This window comes from Phyllobates terribilis, unplaced genomic scaffold (genome assembly GCF_046119375.1).
Source record: "Phyllobates terribilis strain yellow unplaced genomic scaffold, ASM4611937v1 Scaffold_4__5_contigs__length_816908805, whole genome shotgun sequence".
Classification (NCBI taxonomy): Eukaryota; Metazoa; Chordata; class Amphibia; order Anura; family Dendrobatidae; genus Phyllobates; species Phyllobates terribilis.
The window spans coordinates 680,729,869-680,754,826 of NW_027362764.1; the positions used below are offsets into that span (position 1 = coordinate 680,729,869).

General features: G+C 48.5%; 1 non-coding gene and 8 pseudogenes across 1 annotated transcript; all 9 read right to left on the bottom strand.

Moving 5' to 3' along the window:
• Positions 1-8,184: 8,184 nt before the first annotated feature.
• On the bottom strand, positions 8,185-8,303 carry LOC141268698 (5S ribosomal RNA; annotated as a pseudogene).
• Positions 8,304-9,244: 941 nt separating this feature from the next.
• LOC141267661 (5S ribosomal RNA) lies at positions 9,245-9,364 on the bottom strand (annotated as a pseudogene).
• A 621-nt stretch (positions 9,365-9,985) lies between these two features.
• On the bottom strand, positions 9,986-10,094 carry LOC141269736 (5S ribosomal RNA; annotated as a pseudogene).
• Positions 10,095-11,032: 938 nt separating this feature from the next.
• On the bottom strand, positions 11,033-11,151 carry LOC141269655 (5S ribosomal RNA; annotated as a pseudogene).
• Positions 11,152-12,144: 993 nt separating this feature from the next.
• Positions 12,145-12,264, bottom strand: LOC141269435 (5S ribosomal RNA; annotated as a pseudogene).
• A 2,191-nt stretch (positions 12,265-14,455) lies between these two features.
• LOC141267472 (5S ribosomal RNA) lies at positions 14,456-14,575 on the bottom strand (annotated as a pseudogene).
• A 7,499-nt stretch (positions 14,576-22,074) lies between these two features.
• Positions 22,075-22,194, bottom strand: LOC141269071 (5S ribosomal RNA; annotated as a pseudogene).
• A 621-nt stretch (positions 22,195-22,815) lies between these two features.
• Positions 22,816-22,934, bottom strand: LOC141268521 (5S ribosomal RNA). The gene has a single exon (XR_012321414.1). It is a non-coding gene; the product is annotated as a 5S ribosomal RNA (ribosomal RNA).
• Positions 22,935-23,862: 928 nt separating this feature from the next.
• On the bottom strand, positions 23,863-23,982 carry LOC141268607 (5S ribosomal RNA; annotated as a pseudogene).
• Between the last annotated feature and the right edge of the window lie 976 nt (positions 23,983-24,958).

Sequence of the window (24,958 nt, forward strand, 5' to 3'; positions counted from 1 at the left end):
TCCATGGACTTTGTTTTCTTATCAACTGACACACATGCTCTTTCCAATAAAGAGTACAGTTTATGGACTGAACAATAATGAGCACAATTATGGACTGTACAATATCTACATGCTGTAATTTATTTCAAAGGAGTTTTTGTAACGGGTCTGGGAGGCGGAACCTCTGAGCCACTATGCAAGGGGGCGGTCCTTGTAAGGGAGCGGGTGGCGACCAGGCAGGCAGTCACAGCAGGTGACCGGGACAGTCTCTGGGTGTACGGGCAGGAGGTCACGGCAAGTGACCGGGACAGTCTCTGGAAGAACGGGCTGGAGGTCATGGCAAGTGACCAGGGCAGTCTCTGGGTGAACGGGCTGGAGGTCACGGCAAGTGACCGGGGCAGTCTCTGGGTGAACGGGCTGGAGATCACGGCAAGTGACCGGGACAGTCTCTGGGTGAACGGGCTGGAGGTCACGGCAAGTGACCGGGGCAGTATCTGGGTGAACGGGCTGGAGGTCACGGCAAGTGACCGGGGCAGTCTCTAGGTAAAGGGTAGGTACGACCTGTGATGGCTGAACCTCCAGGTAGGCTAGCAAGGCAGATGGAGGATGTGTGCTCCCAGGTGAGCAAGCGAGAGTCTCTGGAATAGCTGGTGGTCACAGCACGTGACGGCGGAGCCTCCGGGCTGGCAAGCAGGCAGGTAGCGGAGAAGCGCTCCCAGGTGAGCGGGCAAGAGTCTCTGGAATAGCTGGTGGTCACAGCACGTGACGGCGGAGCCTCCGGGCAGGCAAGCAGGCAGGTAGCGGAGGAGCGCTCCCAGGTGAGCGGGCAAGCTGGTCCATAGACAGACTGACAGGAGTAGAAAGGCAGACCGTCGGACCTCAGGCTAGCAAGCAGGTAGCAGGAATAACTGGCAGGAAACAGACAGCAAACTGGCAGGACTCTGGCAGGAATCAGGCAGGTAACTGGCAGGTAACTGGCAACGGGACCTGAGGGCTGAAGCAGAGTAGAACAGTGCAACAACATTGCTCGGGCACCTCCATTTTGGAGGAGGTGCCTTATATATGGTGAAGTCCTCCGGCCATTGCCCGGGGACTGCTTAGGACGGCGCGCGCGGCCCCTTTAAGAGGGAGGGAGAGCGCGCGCGCGCGCCCTAAGCACAGTGGCCGGGAAGGAGCGCGCGCTGCCAGCAGAGCGGGAGGAGGACGCCGGGCACGGAGCAGGGAGGTGAGGGGAACAGCGTCCCTGCCTAGCAGAGGGCAGGGACGCCGGCGCTACAGTACCCCCCCCTTTAGGCCCCCCCTTTTTTAGGCCAGACAGAAATTTAGCAAGGATAAGAGGGGCATGGATGTTCTCCCGGGGCTCCCACGTTCTCTCCTCAGGACCAAACCCCTTTCAATCTACTAGAAAAAAGGTCTTTCCTCTTACCCTTTTGGTGGCAAGAATGTTCTCTACCTCAAACTCGTCCTCAGCAGAAACCGGAGCAGGAGGCGTACCTGTAGACTTGGAAAAAGAGTTAAGTACCACAGGTTTGAGGAGAGATACATGGAAGGAGTTAGGGATCCGTAAGTTGGCTGGGAGTTTCAATTTATAGGCCACCGGGTTGATCTGACTGATGACCTCCAGGGGGCCGATGAACCGAGGCCCTAACTTGTAAGAAGGTATCTTGAGTCGGACATATTTAGATGAGAGCCAGACTTTATCTCCGGGACGAAATTGTGGAGGATCCAGGCGTTTTTTGTCAGCGTGTCTTCTCATCCGTTCGGACGACTGAAGGAGTGCGGATCGGGTACTCTCCCAAATGGAGGAAAATTTGCCAACGAGAGATTCCGCAGCTGGGTTGTCCACAGAGGTGGAGACAGGAAAAGGAATCCGAGGATGCTGACCGAAGACTACAAAAAACGGGGATTTGGAGGAGGATTCGCTCTCGTGATTGTTATAAGAGAACTCGGCCCATGGTAGGAGATCCACCCAGTCTGAATGATGGGCATTAACGAAGTGCCGGAGGTAACTGGTCAGGTTCTGATTGATCCGCTCCACTTGACCATTGGACTGTGGGTGGTAAGCGGAAGAGAAGTCCAGGGTGACGTCTAGCAGTTTTCAAGTGGCTCTCCAGAAGCGTGAGGTGAACTGTACCCCACGATCCGACACGATGTGGAGGGGCAGGCCATGAAGACGGAAGATGTGACGAATAAAGTCTTTAGCTAGCTCGGGTGCAGACGGGAGGCCTGGCAGGGGAACACAATGAGCCATCTTGGAGAAGCGGTCAGCGACCACCCAAATGACCGTACAACCGGCAGAGACTGGGAGGTCTGTTATAAAGTCCATTGCTATATGCTGCCAGGGGGCAGCAGGTACTGGGAGCGGAAGGAGGCGACCGGCTGGCAGATGTCTCGGAACCTTGCTGCGGGCGCAGGACACACAGGCAGAAACAAAGTCTATTACGTCCTTGTGCAGGGTAGGCCACCAGTAGTGCCGGGTAATAAGCTGGAGGTTCTTTTTTTGACCGGCATGGCCAGCCAGTTTAGACGAGTGACCCCAGTGAAGGATCTTCTCCCGATCAGGTACTGATACGAACGTCTTTCCGGGAGGGAGACGATTTAGACTCACGGGAGCCACCTGCATTACTCTGGCGGGATCGATGATGTGTTTCGGATCTTCCTCGAGATCAGACACCAGAAAGGATCGAGACAAGGCGTCCGCCTTGACGTTTTTGTCAGCCGGGCGAAAATGAAGAACAAAATCAAAGCGGGCAAAAAACAAGGACCACCGGGCTTGGCGCGGGTTAAGTCTCTGGGCATGCTGGAGGTAAGCCAAGTTCTTGTGGTCCGTGTAAATTATTACCGGGTGAAGAGCCCCCTCGAGCAGGTAACGCCACTCCTCCAATGCCAGTTTGATGGCCAATAACTCTCGGTCTCCTATGGAATAATTGCGCTCTGAGGAGGAGAAGAGTTTAGAGAAGAAGCCGCAAGTTACCATCCTCCCGGAAGATGATTTTTGAGTAAGTACCGCTCCGGCTCCAGAGGAGGAGGCGTCAACTTCCAGGAAGAACTGCTTGTTGCCGTCCGGGCGATGCAGCACCGGGGCGGAAGAGAAGGCCTGTTTTAAGGAAAGAAAGGCCTCCTCTGCTTCGGGCGGCCACTCTTTGGGATTAGTACCCTTACGGGTGAGCGCGGAAATTGGGGCAGTCCGGGAAGAGAAGTGTGGTATGAAGAGGCGGTAGTAGTTGGCAAAGCCCAGGAACCGCTGAATGGCCTTCAACCCCTCCGGTCGAGGCCATTTCTCGATGGCAGACAGTTTCTCTGGATCCATTCGTAGGCCGGTCTGAGAAATAATGTAGCCCAAAAACGGAAGCGAGGTCTGCTCAAAGAGGCACTTCTCGTATTTAGCGAAGAGGTGATTCTGCCTGAGCCTGAGCAGGACCTGACGAACGTCCCTCCGGTGAGTCTGGAGATCCGGAGAGAAGACCAAGATGTCATCCAGGTACACTACTACGCAGGAGTAGAGAAGGTCCCGGAAGATGTCATTGACCAACTCTTGAAAGACGGCAGGAGCGTTACAGAGACCAAAGGGCATTACCAGATATTCATAGTGGCCGTCCCGGGTGTTGAATGCCGTCTTCCATTCATCCCCCTGACGGATACGAACCAGGTTGTACGCCCCACGGAGGTCCAGTTTGGTGAAGATTCTAGCCCCTCTCAGACGATCAAATAACTCCAGAATGAGCGGAAGGGAGCACTTATTCTTCACCGTGATTTGGTTAAGGCCTCTATAGTCTATACAGGGACGGAGAGAGCCATCCTTCTTTTTTACGAAGAAGAAGCCTGCTCCCGCCGGGGAGGTAGATTTCCGGATGAATCCCCTGGCCAGATTCTCCTCAATATATTCGGACATCGACTGGGTCTCAGCAGCGGATAATGGATAAATACGCCCACGGGGAGGAGTAGTACCGGGTAACAGGTCGATAGGGCAGTCGTATGGTCTATGAGGGGGTAGTGTCTCTGCTTCCTTTTTATTAAAGACATCAGCATAAGACCAATAAGGAATCGGAAGTCCAGGTAGATTAGCTGGGGTAGGAGAAGGACGGATGGGATGGACGGGAACCAGACAGGTCTTATGGCAGTCCTGTCCCCAGCGAAGGACTTCTCCGGTCTGCCAGTCAAGCACGGGTGCATGTCTCTGGAGCCAAGGTAGACCTAGCAAGAGGGCGTGAGAGAGTCCAGGCAGAACATGAAAGGAGATACTCTCAGAATGCAGCATTCCCCCCTGCAGAGTAATGGATTCGGTGATGAGTTGGATGGGGCGTGGTAAGAGACCCCCATCCACGGCAGCAACAGACAAGGGTACAGCCAGAGGTTTGGTGGGGATGCGGTATTTCTCTACCAGGGACTGTGAAATAAGATTCCCGGCTGCTCCAGAGTCCAGTTGGGCTAGTTCGAAATAACGGTTCTCCCCGCAGACGATTGAAACTGACAGCAGCAGAGATGGAGAGGATTTATTCTTGTCTAGGTCGACCTCTCTGAGCGAACCTAGACACAGGCGTTTCCTGACCTCTCTGGGCAGGCACGGATCCGGTGCTCCTTACTGCCACAGTAGAAGCAGCTCCCCTCGGCACGGCGTAAGTCCTGACGGGTTTTGACCATCTTGGTCTGGTCGACCTGCATAGACTCAGGAGAGTGTACCTGGGGAGAGATGGAGGGAGTGACGGGTCTCTGAAAGGTAGGAGCTAGACGTGGAAACCTCCTCTCACGGGTGACCTCTTTGGCACGCTCCTGGAACCGTAGGTCAATCCGGGTGGCAAGAGTTATTAGGTCATCGAGAGTGGTAGGAATGTCCCGACCAGCAAGTTCATCTTTAATACGGCCGGACAGACCCTCCCAGAAGACGGATACCAGAGCGTCGTTATCCCAGGCCAGCTCCGAGGCAAGGGTACGGAACTGTATGGCATATTGGCCCACGGTGAGACTTCCCTGACGGAGGCGTAGCAGAGATGATGCGGATGAGGTCTTCCGTCCGGGTTCGTCGAAGACTTTCCGGAAAGCCGTGAGGAAGGCAGGCAAGTCGGACACCAGGGGTCTCCTCTCTCCCATAGAGGATTTAGCCAGGCCAGGGCCTCCCCGGTGAGATGGGACATGATGAAGGCAATTTTGGCCCGGTCTGAGTTAAACTGGTGGGACAATAGTTCAAAGTGCAGGGTGCACTGATTTATGAAGCCCCGAGCCTGGGCGGAGTCGCCTCCGAAGCGAGGAGGTGCAGAAAGCCGGGGTCCGGGGTAGGATACCATGGTATTAGTGGGCAGCGGAGCTGCCGGGTTGTGAGTCATGGCACTGGCGGTGGTTGCTGGTGGAGCAGTCAGAGTATCCAGGCGAGAATTGACATTCCGCAGGTGACCCAGGATGGACTCCTGTTGCGACCTCTGACGGGACAGTTCATGACAGAGGTCCGAGAGCGAGGGAGCTTGGGTGCCACCGGGTTCCATGGCCCGAGCAAACTGTAACGGGTCTGGGAGGCGGAACCTCTGAGCTACTATACAAGGGGGCGGTCCTTGTAAGGGAGCGGGTGGCGACCAGGCAGGCAGTCACAGCAGGTGACCGGGACAGTCTCTGGGTGTACGGGCAGGAGGTCACGGCAAGTGACCGGGACAGTCTCTGGAAGAACGGGCTGGAGGTCACGGCAAGTGACCGGGGCAGTCTCTGGGTGAACGGGCTGGAGGTCACGGCAAGTGACCGGGGCAGTCTCTGGGTGAACGGGCTGGAGATCATGGCAAGTGACCGGGACAGTCTCTGGGTGAACGGGCTGGAGGTCACGGCAAGTGACCGGGGCAGTCTCTGGGTGAACGGGCTGGAGGTCACGGCAAGTGACCGGGGCAGTCTCTAGGTAAAGGGTAGGTACGACCTGTGATGGCTGAACCTCCAGGTAGGCTAGCAAGGCAGATGGAGGATGTGTGCTCCCAGGTGAGCAAGCGAGAGTCTCTGGAATAGCAGGTGGTCACAGCACGTGACGGCGAAGCCTCCAGGTAGGCAAGCAGGCAGGTAGCGGAGAAGCGCTCCCAGGTGAGCGGGCAAGAGTCTCTGGAATAGCTGGTGGTCACAGCACGTGACGGCGGATCCTCCGGGCTGGCAAGCAGGCAGGTAGCGGAGAAGCGCTCCCAGGTGAGCGGGCAAGAGTCTCTGGAATAGCTGGTGGTCACAGCACGTGACGGCGGAGCCTCCGGGCTGGCAAGCAGGCAGGTAGCGGAGAAGCGCTCCCAGGTGAGCGGGCAAGAGTCTCTGGAATAGCTGGTGGTCACAGCACGTGACGGCGGAGCCTCCGGGCAGGCAAGCAGGCAGGTAGCGGAGGAGCGCTCCCAGGTGAGCGGGCAAGCTGGTCCATAGACAGACTGACAGGAGTAGAAAGGCAGACCGTCGGACCTCAGGCTAGCAGGCAGGTAGCAGGAATAACTGGCAGGAAACAGACAGCAAACTGGCAGGACTCTGGCAGGAATCAGGCACGTAACTGGCAGGTAACTGGCAACGGGACCTGAGGGCTGAAGCAGAGTAGAACAGTGCAACAACATTGCTCGGGCACCTCCATTTTGGAGGAGGTGCCTTATATATGGTGAAGTCCTCCGGCCATTGGCCGGGGACTCCTTAGGACGGCGCGCGCGGCCCCTTTAAGAGGGAGGGAGAGCGTGCGCGCGCGCCCTAATCACAGTGGCCGAGAAGGAGCGCGCGCTGCCAGCAGAGCGGGAGGAGGACGCCGGGCACGGAGCAGGGAGGTGAGGGGAACAGCGTCCCTGCCTAGCAGAGGGCAGGGACGCCGGCGCTACAGTTTTCATCTAAAGACTGTGTTATAAAAGAACAAAGAAGAAGACGAGACGACGACCCGATGACATCAGATGATGACGATTGAACCCGCGATTGCTTCAATTTAGATATAGGGAAGTATAATTATACATATTAAATGAATATTAGTCACGGCTTACCATAACATGAATTCACATCATTATATAACAATAATCCGATATTGATACTATTATTACTATTATTATTATTATGGAAATTTAATGATATTGCCAAGGAAGAAGGAAAGAAAAAATGATTGATGAATATATCTTCTTTTGAGAAATTTCAGTTAAAGTCCTTTTATTCTCAAAAAGGGGGAAATGTTAAATGGTTAATTATGGAAATTCATTTGGAATGTTAATCGATAATCATTTTTCTGAGTTCTATGCCTCAGCCATCGTGTTTAGTTGACATGCGCTATTTGTGTGTGTATTTTTGGTTCACTACCATATGTAGAACAGGTGTCCATACGACTGGCTATAAAAGCCCATGGTACAGAAAGGGGGGGCTCTCTTGCTCTGCCCACCCCACAAGACACAGAATCTTCATGCTAAGAAGCAGATGACATGTAGGTCTGGACACATGCTGGACAAAGACATGATTTACCAGCCAGGATCCAAGGAAAGATGGGTGAATCTCAGCAATTAAACAATTAAGCTAATTATGGACAATTACTTTATAACTAATTATTGTATGTACCTGCTGCAATCTGATTCTTTTTAATGGACAATCCAAGAATAAATAGATACATTTTTTATAAGAATATCGTGATATTGATACTTTGAGAAGTCCTCAGTAGAAAAAAATAATACAGGAAGAGTATTATTTTACAGTCTCCCATCCAAGTACTAACCAGGCCCAACACTGCTTAGCTTCAAAGATCAGATGAGATCGGGCGTGTTCAGGGTGGTGTGACCGTAGGCAGAGACAAGTCTTGCACTTGCTGCTGAAGGCTAAACCCTTCATCGCGGTAATGTGACAGAAAGAGCAAGCTGGACCCGTAACTTGGTGGCGGAGCGAGACGTCCAGGGGTGAATGAAGGAAGAGGGTGAGATGGTTGCCAGTGACTTTGAGCTGCTCTTCAGTGGGGAGGGTCATGTTGCCTGCAAAGGTCTTCTGCTTAGGATTACCGGTGGTTGCCTCCAGCCACGCGGGAGACGCTGGTCCTGGTGAAAAGGAGCCTAGTATTAAAAGTAAAGAAGCAACAATGCTGGAGGCCCACGGTGATTAGAAGGATGCTGGTATTTTGCAGAGATGAAATAGCGCAAGAGAGAAAGCAAATGAAAAAAAGAAAAGAGAATGAATGTGTGCAATTGTGAAAGGGAATGGAAAAAAGGCATAGAAGAGAGTGCCCCCTGCTGGTGGAAGGAAGGAAAAAGCAAAACCCTACAGCACCTTGTATTCCCAGGCGGTCTCCCATCCAAGTATTAACCAGGTCCAACGCTGCTTAGCTTCCAAGATCAGACGAGATCAGGTGTGTTCAGGGTGGTGTGGCCGTAAGCAGAGACAAGACTCTCACTTGCTGCTTTTCTACTTTGACGTCTGGCTGCCGGCTGCCCTTTCCAGTGCTCAGCAAGACCAGGTCCTTTTGTGCTTTCCCTTCTCTTCAATTTTTTTGCTGGCTTCCTTAAAAGGTCTTGTAGACACAACGCCCCACTCAGAGCCGCTGAGCTCACTGATCGGCTGCAGCGCTGTCGACGGAACGTCAGCTTCACGGCCAATGCCACAGGCTGAGAGCAGAGGCGAGACTCACCGGTAGACCCGGGTAGGGTGAGCAGAGCGTGGTTAGTTGCTTTCTAATAGCCTGCAGCCGGGGATTAACTTTAAATGAAAGGGAACAATCCCTTTGACTGTCTGCAGCGCGCCACACCTAGGAAGCACACTCTCACACATAAGCCAGCATGCACACGTGCTCGCACGTGACAACACCCCCTATCTGCCCCTACAACCTCTCCGTCACCATGCGTCAGACTCTCCTGCCTGTTTTAGGATTTCAGGGCCCTAGCAGGAATCACCCCACCCTCCCCAATTCGTTCCGCACCTTCCTTGCCTTCCTTGCACTGAGGTTAGCTCTTTGTCAGCCGTCTGGCTTGGTTACACAAGCTTCTTTGCAGAGAAACATGTTACTTCTGCTGGCCCTCGCTAGGCGGCCGGCATCCAAAACCTTCCCTGGGCACCTGCTGAAAATCTGGCCCCTTCACGGCCCCGGGTGCTTTTAACGCCATCATTTCCACACGGCGAGCTGCTGAGTCAATAAGCACTCCTAGCCGTAGCAAGGAGCTCGGTGTCAGGCCTGCGTGAAGGCGGCGGGGTAGCGTACTTAGCTGCCAACTGGCTCAGAGGCCTTGGGGCTTCCATCATCTAAGTTACTTAAGGTCGGTGTCCGGCAAGGCGCCGTTCCATGCTAGCCGAGCTGGGCAGTAGGGCAAAACATCATCAAAATGGTCTACAGCACCCAGTGTTCCCAGGAGGTCTCCCATCCAAGTACTGTCTGAGCCCAGCCCTGCTTTGCTTTTGAGATCAGATGAGATCAGGCGTATCCAAGGTGGTATGACCAGCAGACACTGCTTGATCCATCGCCCGGCCAGCCTTTCTCAGGATCGCTTGGTGGCGAGCAATCTGGCCGTGACGGGGCGGACTCCGAAGGGTCCATGCAAAGTCTGGGCCATCCCTACAGGTGTGGTTTGTTTAGCAGTGATTCACCCGCCGCATCAGGTGACTTCAAAAATGTCTCGGCGCAGGGTCTCCTGCAGGCTAAACCCTTCATCGCGGTAATGTGACAGAAAGAGCAAGCTGGACCCGTAACTTGGGGGCGGAGCGAGACGTTCAGGGGTGAATGAAGGAAGAGGGTGAGATGGTTGCCAGTGACTTTGAGCTGCTCTTCAGGGGGGAGGGTCGTGTTGCCTGCAAAGGTCTTCTGCTTGGGGTTACCGGTGGTTGTCTCCAGCCACGCGGGAGACGCTGGTCCTGGTGAAAAGGAGCCTAGTATTAAAAGTAAAGAAGCAACAATGCTGGAGGCCCACGGTGATCAGAAGGATGCTGGTATTTTGCAGAGATGAAATAGCGCAAGAGAGAAAGCAGATGAAAAAAAGAAAAGAGAATGAATGTGTGCACTTGTGAAAGGGAATAGAAAAAAGTCACAGAAGAGAGTGCCCCCTGCTGGTGGAAGGAAAGAAAAAGCAAAAGCCTTCAGCACCTGGTAGTCCCAGGCAGTCTCCCATCCAAGTACTAACCAGGCCCAACCCTGCTTAGCTTCCGAGATCGGGCACTTTCAGGGTGGTGTGGCCGTATGCACAGACAAGCCTCTCACTTGCTGCTTTTCTACTTTGAAGTCTGGCTGCCGTCTGCCGTCTGCCCTTTCCAGTGTTCAGCAAGACCAGGTTCTTTTGTGCTTTCCCTTCTCTTCTATTTTTTTGCTGGCTTCCTTAAAAGGTCTTGTAGACAGAACGCCCCACTCAGAGCCGCTGAGTTCACTGATCGGCTGCAGCGCTGGCGACGGAACGTCAGCTTCACGGCCAATGCCACAGGCCGGGAGCAGAGGCGAGACTCACCAGTAGACCCGGGTAGGGTGAGTAGAGCGTGGTTAGTTGCTTTCTAATAGCCTGCAGCCGGGGATTAACTTTTAATGAAAGGGAACAATCCCTTTGACTGTCTGCAGCGCGCCACACATAGGAAGCGCACTCTCACACACAAGCCAGCATGCACACGTGCTCGCACGTGACAACACCCCCTATCTGCCCCTGCAACCTCTCCTTCACCATGCGTCAGACTCTCCTGCCTGTTTTATGATTTCAGGGCCCTAGCAGGAATCACCCCCCCTCCCCAATTCCTTCCACACCTTCCTTGCACTGAGGTTAGCTCTTTGTCAGCCGTCTGGCTTGGTTACACAAGCTTCTTTGCAGAGAAACATGTTACTCCTGCTGGCCCTCGCTAGGCGGCCGGCATCCAAAACCTTCCCTGGGCACCTGCTGAAAGCCTGGCCCCTTCACGACCCCTGGTGCTTTTAACGCCATCATTTCCACACGGCGAGCTGCGGAGTCAATAAGCACTCCTAGCCGTGGTAAGAAGCTCGGTGTCAGGCCTGCGTGAAGGCGGCGAGGTAGCGTACTTAGCTGCCAACTGGCTCAGAGGCCTTGGGGCTTCCATCATCTAAGTTACTTAAGGTCGGTGTCCGGCAAGGCGCCGTTCCATGCTAGCCGAGCTGGGCAGTAGGGCAAAATGTCATCAAAATAGTCTACAGCACCCAGTGTTCCCACGAGGTCTCCCATCCAAGTACTAACCAGGCCCAACCATGCTTAGCTTCCAAGATTAGACAAGATCGGGCGTGTACAGAGTGGTTTGTCTGTAGGCGCAGAAAAGCCTCTCACTTGCTGCTTTTCAAATTTGAAGGCACAGACAAGCCTCTCACTTGCTGCTTTTCTACTTTGAAGGCTGGCTGCCGGATGCCCTTTCCAGTGTTCAGCAAGACCAGGTCCTTTTGTGCTTTCCCTTCTCTTCAATTTTTTTGCTGGCTTCCTTAAAAGGTCTTGTAGACAGAAGGCCCCACTCAGAGCCGCTGAGCTCACTGATCGGCTGCAGCGCTGTCGACGGAACGTCAGCTTCACAGCCAATGCCACAGGCCGGGAGCAGAGGCGAGACTCACCGGCAGACCCAGGTAGGGTGAGTAGAGCGCGGTTAGTTGCTTTCTAATAGCCTGCAGCCGGGGATTAACTTTTAATGAAAGGGAACAATCCCTTTAACTGTCTGCAGCGCGCCACACCTAGAAAGCGCACTCTCACACACAAGCCAGCATGCACACGTGCTCGAACGTGACAACACCCCCTATCTGCCCCTACAACCTCTCCGTCACCATGCGTCAGACTCTCCTGCCTGTTTTATGATTTCAGGGCCCTAGCAGGAATCACCCCCCCCCTCCCCAATTCCTTCCTTACCTTCCTTACCTTCCTTGCCTTCCTTGCACTGAGGTTAGCTCTTTGACACCCGTCTGGCTTGGTTACACAAGCTTCTTTGCAGAGAAACATGTTACTTCTGCTGGCCCTCGCTAGGCGTCCGGCATCCAAAACCTTACCTGGGCACCTGCTGAAAGTCTGGCCCCTTCACGGCCCCGGGTGCTTTTAACGCCATCATTTCCACACGGCGAGCTGCGGAGTCAATAAGCACTCCTAGCCGTGGTAAGGAGCTCGGTGTCAGGCCTGCGTGAAGGGCGGCGGGGTAGCGTACTTAGCTGCCAACTGGCTCAGAGGCCTTGGGGCTTCCATCATCTAAGTTACTTAAGGTAGGTGTCCGGCAAGGCGCCGTTCCATGCTAGCCGAGCTGGGCAGTAGGGCAAAACGTCATCAAAATGGTCTACAGCACCCGGTGTTCCCAGGTGGTCCCCCATTCAAATACTGTCTGAGCCCAGCCCTGCTTTGCTTCTGAGATCAGACGAGATCGGGCATATCCAAGGTGGTATGGCCAGTAGACTCTGCTCAATCGATCGCCCGGCCAGCCTTTCTCAGAATCGCTTGATGGCGAGCAATCTGGCCGTAACGGGGTGGGCTCCGAAGGGTCCATGCAAAGGCTGTGCCATCCCTACAGGTGTGGTTTATTTAGCAGTGATTCACCCGCCGCATCAGGTGTCTTCAAAAATGGCTCGGCGCAGGGTCTCCTGCAGGCTAAACCCTTCATCGCGGTAATGTGACAGAAAGAGCAAGCTGGACCCGTAACTTGGGGGCGGAGCGAGACATCCAGGGGTGAATGAAGGAAGAGGGTGAGATGGTTGCCAGTGACTTTGAGCTGCTCTTCAGGGGGGAGGGTCGTGTTGCCTGCAAAGGTCTTCTGCTTGGGGTTACCGGTGGTTGCCTCCAGCCACCCGGGAGACGCTGGTCCTGGTGAAAAGGAGCCTAGTATTAAAAGTAAATAAGCAACAATGCTGGAGGCCCACGGTGATCAGAAGGATGCTGGTATTTTGCAGAGATGAAATAGCGCAAGAGAGAAAGCAAATGAAAAAAAGAACAGAGAATGAATGTGTGCACTTGTGAAAGGGAATGGAAAAAAGGCATAAAAGAGAGTGCCCCCTGCTGGTGGAAGGAAGGAAAAAGCAAAAGCCTACAGCACCTGGCATTCCCAGGCGGTCTCTGTTAAATGGTTAATTATGGAAATTCATTTGGAATGTTAATCGATAATCATTTATCTGAGTTCTATGCCTCAGCCATCGTGTCTAGTTGACATGCGTTATTTGTGTGTGTATGTTTGGTTCACTACCATATGTAGAACAGGTGTCCATACGACTCCCTATAAAAGCCCATGGAACAGAAAGGGGGGGCTCTCTTGCTCTGCCCACCCCACAAGACACAGAATCTTCATGCTGAGAAGCAGATGACATGTAGGCCTGGACACATGCTGGACAAAGACATGATTTACCAGCCAGGATCCAAGGAAAGATGGGTGAATCTCAACAATTAAGCTAATTATGAACAAATGGACAATTACTTTATCACCAATTATTGTATGTACCTGCTGCAATCTGATTCTTTTTAATGGACAATCCAAGAATAAATAGATACATTTTTTATAAGAATATCGTGATATTGATACTTTGAGAAGTCCTCAGTAGCAAAAAATAATACAGGAAGAATATTATTTTACAATCTCCCATCCAAGTACTAACCAGGCCTGACCCTACTTAGCTTCCGAGATCAGATGAGATCGAGCGTGTTCAGGGTGGTGTGGCGGTAGGCAGAGACAAACCTCTCACTTGCTGCTTTTCTACTTTGACGTCTGGCTGCCGGCTGCCCTTTCCAGTGCTCAGCAAGACCAGGTCCTTTTGTGCTTTCCCTTCTCTTCAATTTTTTTGCTGGCTTCCTTAAAAGGTCTTGTAGACACAACGTCCCACTCAGAGCCGCTGAGCTCACTGATCGGCTGCAGCACTGTCGACGGAACGTCAGCTTCACGGCCAATGCCACAGGCTGGGAGCAGAGGCGAGACTCACCGGTAGACCCGGGTAGGGTGAGCAGAGCGCGGTTAGTTGCTTTCTAATAGCCTGCAGCCAGGGATTAACTTTTAATGAAAGGGAACAATCCCTTTGACTGTCTGCAGCGCGCCACACCTAGGAAGCGCACTCTCACACACAAGCCAGCATGCACACGTGCTCGCACGTGACAACACCCCCTATCTGCCCCTACAACCTCTCCGTCACCATGCGTCAGACTCTCCTGCCTGTTTTATGATTTCAGGGCCCTAGCAGGAATCACTCCCCCCCCCTCCCCAATTTCTTCCGCACCTTCCTTGCACTGAGGTTAGCTCTTTGTCAGCCATCTGGCTTGATTACACAAGCTTCTTTGCAGAGAAACATGTTACTTCTGCTGGCCCTCGCTAGGTGGCCGGCATCCAAAACCTTCCCTGGGCACCTGCTGAAAGCCTGGCCCCTTCACGGCCCCGGGTGCTTTTAACGCCTTCATTTCCACACGGCGAGCTGCAGAGTCAATAAGCACTCCTAGCCGTGGCAAGGAGCTCGGTGTCAGGCCTGCGTGAAGGCGGCAGGGTAGCGTACTTAGCTGCCAACTGGCTCAGAGGCCTTGGGGCTTCCATCATCTAAGTTACTTAAGTTCGGTGTCCGGCAAGGCGCCCTTCTATGCTAGCCGAGCTGGGCAGTAGGGCAAAACGTCATCAAAATGGTCTACAGCACCCGGTGTTCCCAGGAGGTATCCCATCCAAGTACTGTCCGAGCCCTGCCCTGCTTTGCTTCCGAGATCAGACGAGATCAGGCGTATCCAAGGTGGTATGGCCAGTAGACGCTGCTCGATTCATCGCCCGGCCAGCCTTTCTCAGGATCGCTTTGTGGCGAGCAATCTGGCCGTGACGGGGCGGGCTCCGAAGGGTCCATGCAAAGGCTGTGCCGTCCCTACAGGTGTGGTTTGTTTAGCAGTGATTCACCCGCCGCATCAGGTGTCTTCAAAAATGTCTCGGCGCAGGGTCTCCTGCAGGCTAAACCCTTCATCGCGGTAATGTGACAGAAAGATCAAGCTGGACCCGTAACTTGGGGGCGGAGCGAGACATCCAGGGGTGAATGAAGGAAGAGGGTGAGATGGTTGCCAGTGACTTTGAGCTGATCTTCAGGGGGGAGGGTCGTGTTGCCTGCAAAGGTCTTCTGCTTGGGGTTACCGGTGGTTGCCTCCAGCCACGCGGAAGACGCTGGTCCTGGTGAAAAGGAGCCTAGTATTAAAAGTAAAGAAGCAACAATGCTGGAGGCCCACGGTGATCAGAAGGATGCTGGTATTTTGCAGAGATGAAATAGCGCAAGAGTGAAAGCAAATGAAAAAAAGAAAAGAGAATGAATGTGTGCACTTGTGAAAGGGAATGGAAAAAAGGCATAGAAGAGAGTGCCCCCAGCTGGTGGAAGGAAGGAAAAAGCAAAAGCCTACAGCACCTGGCATTCCCAGGCGGTCTCTGTTAAATGGTTAATTATGGAAATTCATTTGGAATGTTAATCGATAATCATTTTTCTGAGTTCTATGCCTCAGCCATCGTGTCTAGTTGACATGCGCTATTTGTGTGTGTATTTTTGGTTCACTACCATATGTAGAACAGGTGTCCATACGACTGGCTATAAAAGCCCAAGGTACAGAAAGGGGGGGCTCTCTTGCTCTGCCCACCCCACAAGACACAGAATCTTCATGCTGAGAAGCAGATGACAAGTAGGCCTGGACACATGCTGGACAAAGACATGATTTACCAGCCAGGATCCAAGGAAAGATGGGTGAATCTCAACAATTAAGCTAATTATGGACAAATGGACAATTACTTTATAAATAATTATTGTATGTACCTGCTGCAATCTGATTCTTTTTAATGGACAATCCAAGAATAAATAGATACATTTTTTTATAAGAATATCGTGATATTGATACTTTGAGAAGTCCTCAGTAGAAAAAAGTAATACAGGAAGAGTATTATTTTACAATGGTGAGCCAGCCAGTCCTGTTTTTTTGTTTTTTAAATTAAGTAAGTGAATTTCTTCCGTGAACAAGGGGGGAGTCCTTACGATCTGAACAGCTGTTGTTCACGTGTCAGTAAATTCACTAGTTTGTCACGAGAAGCAGAAAGGACCTACAGACTAAGGAAAGACAGGAAGCAGAGGTACTAACAAGGAACAGAATCACACAGGAAAAGAATCAGACGAACTGAAGACAGGACGTGCTGATAAAGAGAAGCCAAGGAATCTTAAGGTAAGCAAAATATGGATATAATTTCTTCTTTTGCTAAACAAAGTAATATTAATTTCAAAGGTAATGTAGGAGATGACATAGAAGTTTTGTGGCTCAGTTTATACAAAGAATGTGAATTGCAGAATTTACAGTTAACTTCTAAATTGGTAAATAGACACAAACAGAAATTGAGAAATATTCTACATTTGGTAGATTTTTTTCATAGTCTTGTGTTAGAGATTTCTAAGCAGGAAAATAGTGTAGAAGTGTCAGACGGTGATACTGATTCTGACTGTAATGTGGAAAATGAACAAGAAGTAAGACACGTGTCTGTAACTGAAGGTGACCTTGGGTCTGACCAAGGGACGACATACAGAAACCTGACATGGGAGGAGACATGACTGACATACGAGAAACCGACATACTAGGTGATGTGGGAGGAGACGTGAGTGACGTAGGAGGAACGGACGTACAAGAGCCACTAAAAATATCAGAGAATTCTGGAATTACCCAGGCTCAACTCCAAATTAAAATGAGGAAAAATTTGCTTAAATTATACAAAATCATGCCAAAATATGATGTCAAAATCCATGCCTGTAGAAATTCAGAGACATTTGAGAGCTTCTCTGATAAGTTTGATTTCTCCAATGAGGAGAGGAATCAACTATTTAAAATATGGATTCCTGTGACATTGTCCAGACGTTTACATTTAATGCCCTGTGAAAATGACTCTCCTAATGGATGGGAAAATGATTCGGACAGATTAAGATATTTGATTTATTGTGTCACAAAAGATTTTCCCAACATAGAAGATCTGCAGAAACTAAGGATTGGTAGGAAGGAATGTACATATACATTCATGTCCATATTTGAACGGTTGTACAAAGCTCTCATCAAAAATGGAAAAGTACAACATATGATAACAACTTTTGTACAAAAATTCAAATTCCTAAATTCAGTTTCCCAAGTTATGGCATCACAAAAAAATTCATTATTTGAATGTGCGCAGATGCTGGATTTTGTTAGAAAACATGAGAATCGTGAAAAGAAAATAAATCAAGCTAAATTTATAAAACCAGGAAAGGTAAAATCTTACCAAAAGCCAATATCAAACTCTCCTAGACTGAGTCATTCCCATAGTGAACTCTATCAAAAACACAGAAGATTTCATATATGTTATAAGCCATATCAGCCAGTGCAAAGATCCATCTCTCCACAGAATGAGTTAATTCTCAGTCAGAACTCTGATTCTCTAAAAAGGAAAATGGCTGAAACTGATGGACAGAGACAGGTGAGACGACCAACTCACAGTGACGTCATGGAATGTGGACAGAAGAACAGGCAGTTCTCTGAGGTTTTGAAGGATAGAAAAATGTCTTTCCTAAATAGGGCGTTCCTGGAGATATTTGAGAGAGACAGAAGATTTGGTTTAGGGAGTGGCTAAGGAAAAACTGTAATTATAATGTTGTATCAAAATGTAATACAATGTCTCAATATTTATTTATAATCTTATACAGTAAAATTGTAGTTACATAGTTTCTAATAGTTCATATATATATATATATATATACACTTGTCTAAGTAGAGATTGCGTATAATTGTGTTTATATATACGTTTATAAGATATATATATATATATATTAATTAATAAATTAGAACTTCATATATATAAATTTAAGTAGCAATAGTTTGAATTACATTAGAACCAACCAATATATGTATAAGATATTTAAATAATTCTGTTTCTGTATGAATTTGATATTTAATTTTATTTTCTTATATTTCCTTAGAGTTTTCATTCCAAAGCAGGATTTGATCAAAGAACTCTAAAATGGATTTATTTCTTTATTCACACAGGAAGTGAAAAAATTGCATGATTTTATGTGTATAACATTTTAAAATAATAACAATATATCTAGTTGAACTGTAATATATATGTAATACTTATTAATTCTTTTGTGTTGCTAATATTTTCTGTGCATGAAGTGTTCGTGCAAATTAAAGTAGCTTTACAGCATGACGTGTGACAGCTGCGGCCTTTGAACTTTGAGCTAATAGTATAGGATCCCATTCATTCTATTTTCAACTGATGTAACTTAAGACCGGGCAGCCAGTGAAAAAAGAATCTAAGACAAGAGTTTTTTCAAGTGTCTGAAATTCCAGTGACTTACTCTCATATTATATAATATGTACTTGGGGAATATTCAAAGAAATATAAAGATATTCAATTGATATGGCAATGCGCATTAATAAATTGGGATACAACAATTTTGGGTTAAATATATATATATATCTAAAACTTCATATGTGGAATGTTTGAGTTGAACAGATCTGTGAATGTCAGAGTGAAGGTGACAGATGAGTAAATCAGCAGCTGCTAAATGTGATTGATGTGACAGAGGCCTCGTATGTTTGTATGTTTGAAAAAAAAAATGTTTCTTTATGTGAAGGTACAAAAATATATTTAATTCTGAGGAAATTATAATACATAATTAGGTATTATCTACATATATATATTTCTATATTTCTTTAATAATTATTATTTCTTGATTTAACTAATAGTGGATAAGGGCAACCACACATCAAAATGGTTTACAAAGCATATTTATATTTAGAATAATTTTCCACATGATAATATTCTTGAATAACTATAATATTATTTTTAATGGTTACCTAAATAGGTACACACATCTCTTTAGTCAAATCTATGCTACTCATCAATATGAAATCTATGCACAATATTTCTAGAAGAATAATTATTTTTAATTTGGTTCTGATATATACATAAATTTTATAAAATAATATTTTTGGAATTAAGGGGGAAAATGTGTTTTTGATCCTGATTACATAATCACTTTTGATCAATACTTATTTTCCACACATTTTAATAAAGAAGAAATAATAATAAGGTACTATGGTATAATTAAGAAGGGTATTACATGCAAAGTTGCATAATTTAATATTTTTTGGTGGTACAAGGTTATAACAAATATGAAATCATCCAAATAATGGAGATATAAGGGTATTTTTTATGGAGAATATAATTACTCTGCATTTGTTATTAAAATTTAAAGGCCTTATTTTTATTTTTTTTCTTATTTTTACTCTTAATTTTATTTTTCATTTTTTAAATTTTATTCTTACTTTATACTTCTTATTTTTCTATTTTTTCATTTTTTAATTCTCATTTGATTTTATTTGAGTTCAATATCTCAATTGAGAAAACACATTAATATTTAATAAAGTAAAGTCTAATACAAGAGTATTGCTTCATTAAATATATATTGCTAAGGAAAAATATGTTTACATTTTCTGAGTAAACACAACAATTCATTCATTCATTTATTCATTCATTCATTCATTCATTCATACATTCATATATTTATTCATTTTGGTTCAGGAGTATACATTCTTTGATATTATTGGTTTAATAAAGATATAAAAACTTGTTTTTTCAAAATACACTGACACCTATGGGTTGGAAAAGGTAATTACACCTATGACATAAAAATGTTCTATCATGTGGAGAACTTGATTGATAATGAATTATTATCTATTATTGTTTATTATTCGAAACATAATTTATTTTAATATTTTGATATTAATTAGATGGATATTACTGATTGCTATGGTACGCTGTGATATTATAGGTTAGGAAAAACTGCCAGATTTGGTATCAGATTAGGGAATGAAGACTTCAATCAAGACATCGCAATTATGAATTCTATCTTAATAAAGACTCTTAATTTTTATAAATCAAAGAGATTCTCAAAAGTTACAAGAAGAAGCAACTGATATCCGGACGTCTCAGAAGGTAACAGGTGTGAATGCTGAGTGTTATAATAGACTGTGTCCACTACATACAATACAATTCACACCACTGATCACCAGGACGGCAGAGGACGATGATCCTATATGTACTGTGTTGTGTTCAAGTTTCATCACGTTTCATTACTGACCAAAGACGTCACATCTGTTCCAAAAGTGACACGAGACCAGTGCGGACACACGGAAGATTCCAAAGACGATCCAACGTAAGTCCAGGTGACACTGCACAGATATTAAAGCTACATTTCATCCATGGACTTTGTTTTCTTATCAACTGACACACATGATCTTTCTAATAAAGAGTACAGTTTATGGACTGAACAATAATGAGCACAATTATGGACTGTACAATATCTACATGCTGTAATTTATTTCAAAGGAGTTTTCATCTAAAGACTGTGTTATAAAAGAACCAAGAAGAAGACGAGACGACGACCGGATGACATCAGATGATGACGATTGAACCCGCGATTGCTTCAATTTCGATATAGGGAATTATAATTATACATATTAAATGAATATTAGTCACGGCTTACCATAACATGAATTCACATCATTATATAACAATAATCCGATATTGATACTATTATTACTATTATTATTATTATGGAAATTTAATGATATTGCCAAGGAAGAAGGAAAGAAAAAATGATTGATGAATGTATCTTCTTTTGAGAAATTTCAGTTAAAGTCCTTTTATTCTCAAAAAGGGGGAAATGTTAAATGGTTAATTATGGAAATTAATTTGGAATGTTAATCGATAATCATTTTTCTGAGTTCTATGCCTCAGCCATCGTGTCTAGTTGACATGCGCTATTTGTGTGTGTATTTTTGGTTCACTACCATATGTAGAACAGGTGTCCATACGACTGGCTATAAAAGCCCATGGTACAGAAAGGGGGGGGCTCTCTTGCTCTGCCCACCCCACAAGACACAGAATCTTCATGCTGAGAAGCAGATGACATGTAGGCCTGGACACATGCTGGACAAAGACACGATTTACCAGCCAGGATCCAAGGAAAGATGGGTGAATCTCAACAATTAAACAATTAAGCTAATTATGGACAAATGGACAATTACTTTATAACTAATTATTGTATGTACCTGCTGCAATCTGATTCTTTTTAATGGACAATCCAAGAATAAATAGATAAATTTTTTTAAGAATATCGTGATATTGAAACTTTGAGAAGTCCTCAGTAGAAAAAGATAATACAGTAAGAGCATCATTTTACAGTCTCCCATCCAAGTACTAACCAGTCCCGACCCTGCTTAGCTTCCAAGATCAGATGAGATCAGGCGTGTTCAGGGTGGTGTGGCCGTAGGCAGAAACAAGCCTCTCACTTGCTGCTTTTCTACTTTGACGTCTGGCTGCCGGCTGCCCTTTCCAGTGCTCAGCAAGACCAGGTCCTTTTGTGCTTTCCCTTCTCTTCAATTTTTTTGCTGGCTTCCTTAAAAGGTCTTGTAGACACAACGCCCCACTCAGAGCCGCTGAGCTCACTGATCGGCTGCAGCGCTGTAGACGGAACGTCAGCTTCACGGCCAATGCCACAGGCCGGGAGCAGAGGCGAGACTCACCGGTTGACCCGAGTAGGTTGAGTAGAGCGCGGTTAGTTGCTTTCTAATAGCCTGCAGCCGGGGATTAACTTTTAATGAAAGGGAACAATCCCTTTGACTGTCTGCAGCGTGCCACACCTAGGAATCGCACTCTTACACACAAGCCAGCATGCACACGTGCTCGCACGTGACAACACCCCCTATCTGCCCCTACAACCTCTCCGTCACCATGCGTCAGACTCTCCTGCCTGTTTTATGATTTCACGGCCCTAGCAGATATCACCCCTTCCCCTCCCCAATTCCTTCCGCACCTTCCTTGCACTAAGGTTAGCTCTTTGTCAGCCGTCTGGCTTGGTTACAAAAGCTTCTTTGCAGAGAAACATGTTACTTCTGCTGGCCCTCGCTAGGCGGCCGGCATCCAAAATCTTCCCTGAGCACCTGCTGAAAGCCTGGCCCCTTCACGGCCCCGGGTGCTTTTAACGACATCATTTCCACACGGCGAGCTGCGGAGTCAATAAGCACTCCTAGCCGTGACAAGGAGCTCGGTGTCAGGCCTGCGTGAAGGTGGCGGGGTAGCGTACTTAGCTGCCAACTGGCTCAGAGGCCTTGGGGCTTCCATCATCTAAGTTACTTAAGGTCGGTGTCCGGCCAGGCGCCGTTCCATGCTAGCCGAGCTGGGCAGTAGGGCAAAACGTCATTAAATGGTCTATAGCACGCGGTGTTCCCAGGAGGTCTCCCATCCAAGTACTGTCCGAGCCCAGCCCTGCTTTGCTTCTGAGATCATATGAGATCGGGCGTATCCAAGGTGGTATGGCCAGTAGAAGCTGCTCGATCCGTCGCCCGGCTAGCCTTTCTCAGGATCGCTTGGTGGTGAGCAATCTGGCCGTGACGGGGCGGGCTCCGAAGGGTCCATGCAAAGTCTGTGCCGTCCCTACAGGTGTGGTTTGTTTAGCAGTGATTCACCCGCCGCATCAGGTGTCTTCAAAAATGGCTCGGCGCAGGGTCTCCTGCAGGCAAAACCCTTCATCGTGGTAATGTGACAGAAAGAGCAAGCTGGACCCGTAACTTGGGGGCGGAGCGAGACGTCCAGGGGTGAATGAAGGAAGAGGGTGAGATGGTTGCCAGTGACTTTGAGCTGCTATTCAGGGGGGAGGGTCGTGTTGCCTGCAAAGGTCTTCTGCTTGGGGTTACCGGTGGTTGCCTCCAGCCACGCGGGAGACGCTGGTCCTGGTGAAAAGGAGCCTAGTATTAAAAGTAAAGAAGCAACAATGCTGGAGGCCCACGGTGATCAGAAGGATGCTGGTATTTTGCAGAGATGAAATAGCGCAAGAGAGAAAGCAAATGAAAAAAAGAAAAGAGAATGAATGTGTGCACTTGTGAAAGGGAATGGAAAAAAGGCATAGAAGAGAGTGCCCCCTGCTGGTGGAAGGAAGGAAAAAGCAAAAGCCTACAGCACCTGGTATTCCCAGGTGGTCTCCCATCCAAGTACTAACCAGGCCCAACCCTGCTTAGCTTTCAAGATCAGACGAGATTGGGCGTGTTCAGGGTGGTGTGGCCGTAGGCAGAGACTAGCCTCTCACTTGCTGCTTTTCTACTTTGACGTCTGGCTGCCGGCTGCCCTTTCCAGTGCTCAGCAAGACCAGGTCCTTTTGTGCTTTCCCTTCTCTGCAATTTTCTTGCTGGCTTCCTTAAAAGGTCTTGTAGACACAACGCCCCACTCAAAGCTGCTGAGCTCACTGATCGGCTGCAGCGCTGTCGACGGAACGTCAGCTTCACGGCCAATGCCACAGGCCGGGAGCAGAGGCTAGACTCACTGGTAGACCCGGGTAGGGTGAGTAGAGCGCGGTTAGTTGCTTTCTAATAGGCTGCAGCCGGGGATTAACTTTTAATGAAAGGGAACAATCCCTTTGACTGTCTGCAGCGCGCCACACCTAGGAAGCGCACTCTCACACACAAGCCAGAATGCACACGTGCTCGCACGTGACAATAGCCCCTATCTGCGCCTACAACCTCTCCGTCACCATGCATCAGACTCTCCTGCCTGTTTTTTGATTTCAGGGCCCTATCAGGAATCACCCCCCCCCAATTCCTTCCGCACCTTCCTTGCACTGAGGTTAGCTCTTTGGCAGCCGTCTGGCTTGGTTACACAAGCTTCTTTGCAGAGATACATGTTACTTCTGCTGGCCCTTGCTAGGCGGCCGGCATCCAAAACCTTCCCTGGGCACCTGCTGAAAGCCTGGCCCCTTCACGGCCCCGGGTGCTTTTAACGCCATCATTTCCACACGGCGACATGCGGAGTCAATAACCACTCCTAGCCGTGGCAAGGAGCTCGGTGTCAGGCCTGCGTGAAGGCGGCGGGGTAGCGTACTTAGCTGCCAACTGGCTCAGAGGCCTTGGGGCTTCCATAATCTAAGTTACTTAAGGTCGGTGTCCGGCAAGGCGCCGTTCCATGCTAGCCGAGCTGGGCAGTAGGGCAAAACGTCATAAAAATGGTCTACAACACCCGGTGTTCCCAGGAGGTCTCCCATCCAAGTACTGTCTGAGCCCAGCCCTGCTTTGCTTTCGAGATCAGACGAGATCAGGCGTATCCAAGGTGGTATGGCCAGTAGACGCTACTTGATCCATCGCCCGGCCAGCCTTTCTCAGGATCGCTTGATGGCGAGCAATCTGGAAGTGACGGGGCGGGCTCCAAAGGGTCCATGCAACGGCTGTGCCGTCCCTACAGGTGTGGTTTGTTTAGCAGTGATTCACCCGCCGCATCAGGTGTCTTCAAAAATGGCTCGGCGCAGGGTCTCCTGCAGGCTAAACCCTTCATCGCGGTAATGTGACAGAAAGAGCAAGCTGGACCCGTAACTTGGGGGTGGAGCGAGACGTCGAGGGGTGAATGAAGGAAGAGGGTGAGATGGTTGCCAGTGACTTTGAGCTGCTCTTCAGGGGGGAGAGTCGTGTTGCCTGCAAAGGTCTTCTGCTTGGGGTTACCAGTGGTTGCCTCCAGCCACCCGGGAGATGCTGGTCCTGGTGAAAAGGAGCCTAGTATTAAAAGTAAATAAGCATCAATGCTGGAGGCCCACGGTGATCAGAAGGATGCTGGTATTTTGCAGAGATGAAATAGCGCAAGAGAGAAAGCAAATGAAAAAAAGAAAAGAGAATGAATGTGTGCACTTGTGAAAGGGAATGGAAAAAAGGCATAGAAGAGAGTGCCCCCTGCTGGTGGAAGGAAGGAAAAAGCAAAAGCCTACAGCACCTGGTATTCCCAGGCGGTCTCTGTTAAATGGTTAATTATGGAAATTCATTTGGAATGTTAATCGATAATCATTTTTCTGAGTTCTATGCCTCAGCCATCGTGTCTAGTTGACATGCGCTATTTGTGTGTGTATTTTTGGTTCACTACCATATGTAGAACAGGTGTCCATACGACTGGCTATAAAAGCCCATGGTACAGAAAGGGGGGGCTCTCTTGCTCTGCCCACCCCACAAGACACAGAATCTTCATGCTGAGAAGCAGATGACATGTAGGCCTGGACACATGCTGGACAAAGACATGATTTACCAGCCAGGATCCAAGGAAAGATGGGTGAATCTCAACA